The following is a 1681-nucleotide window of genomic DNA, read 5'->3' as shown; positions in this document are numbered from 1 at the left end:
TGCAATTGGCATGCTGACTGCAGGAATGTCCACCAGAGCTGTTGCCCATGAATTGAATGTTCATTTCTCTACCATAAGCTGTCTCCAAAGGCGTTTCAGAGAATTTGGCAGTACATCCAACCGGCCTCACAACCGCAGACCACGTGTAACCACACCAGCCCAGGACCTCCACATCCAGCATCTTCACCTCCAAGATCGTCTGAGACGGTTTGCATAACCAAAAGAATTTCTGCACAAACTGTCAGAAACCATCTCAGGGAAGCTCATCTGCATGCTTGTCGTCCTCATTGGGGTCTCGACCTGACTGCAGTTCATCATCGTAACCGACTTGAGTGGGCAAATGCTCACATTCGATGGCATCTGGCATTTTGGAGAGGTGTTCTTTTCACGGATGAATCCCAGTTGTCACTGTAGAGGGCAGATGGCAGAGAGTGTGTATGGCATCATGTCGATGAGCAGTTTGCTGATGTCAGCGTTGTGGATCGAGTGGCCCATGGTGGCGGTGGGGTTACGGTATGCGCAGGCGTATGTTATGGACTACAAACACAGGTGCATTTTATTGATGGCATTTTGAATGCACAGAGATACCGTGACGAGATCCTGAGGCCCATTGTTGTGCCATTCATCCACGACCATCACCTCATGTTGCAGCATGATAATGCACGGCCCCATGTTGCAAGGATCTGTACACAATTCCTGGAAGCTGAAAACACCCCAGTTCTTGCATGGCCAGCATACTCACCGAACATGTCACCCACTGAGCATGTTTGGGATGCTCTGGATCAGTGTATACGACAGCGTGTCCCTGCCAATACCCAGCAGAACCAACATTCCACAGGCCACAATCAACAACCTGATCAACTCTATGTGAAGGAGGTGTGCTGCACTGTGTGAGGCAAATGGTGGTGACACCAGATACTGACTGGCCCCACTTTTTCTTGTTTTCTGATTTATCTACAATGTTACAATGGTGAATTATCATCTTAGAAGTGACCTAAAGCTAAAAAAATCAGGTGTACGTATGTTCTAGTACTTTTACGCAGAAGCAACTCGGTTTATACAAGTTTGGCAAACTCTTGCTCATGAGAATTTTTTCTAACAACAAAGTATTACGTGATAATTTAACAATCTTCTTGAATGGTCATAATTCTCCAGGTCGTTGCACGTTCATGTGATCTTGCCTGACATCCACGGTGCCATTGTAAAAGAGGAATTTTTCGACTGCACCTGGTTTTGTGGATGTATTTTCCCTCCTGCTGCACTGTGACCAGAGGATGTGGAGAAAAATACAGGGTCTGAGGTTACTGCATGTCCAGGAATGTTCCTGTATAGGGACTCATTGTTTTACCTGACCGGGTCTAACCTACAAGAAGCCGGCCAGTGAAGCCCCCACGGCGGGTAGTGATCAGCTGATCAATGCTGGATTCTCCCGGAGCACAGTACCTGTTTCTTTTGACTGCTTGAGGCCAGTTTGTCTGTTGTATGTGATGTGTTACTGGTTAACGAGCGGAGTAACGACCCATGATGTTATTGTCAGTGCTACACTACCTGTTGGAATTAATTTCACTATTTTGGGACTGTATGTGGTCATGTGGGAGAAGACGCAGTGACCACTGGTTGGATTTACTGACCTTGGAGCTACTTGAAAGGGAGTGATGTTTCCACTACTCAGGGGGACTTC

General features: G+C 47.0%; 1 protein-coding gene across 1 annotated transcript in view; it reads left to right on the top strand.

The window, feature by feature from the left end:
- The window catches only part of jakmip3 (Janus kinase and microtubule interacting protein 3), a 32672-nt gene that overhangs the window by 2164 nt on the left and 28827 nt on the right, over positions 1 to 1681 (top strand). The gene's annotated exons all lie outside the window — the stretch shown is intronic.

This window comes from Monopterus albus, unplaced genomic scaffold, assembly GCF_001952655.1.
Source record: "Monopterus albus unplaced genomic scaffold, M_albus_1.0 scaffold260.1, whole genome shotgun sequence".
Taxonomy (NCBI): domain Eukaryota; kingdom Metazoa; phylum Chordata; class Actinopteri; order Synbranchiformes; family Synbranchidae; genus Monopterus; species Monopterus albus.
The sequence above is the reverse complement of the archived record's forward strand: the minus strand, read 5'-3'. Positions and strand labels throughout refer to the sequence as shown.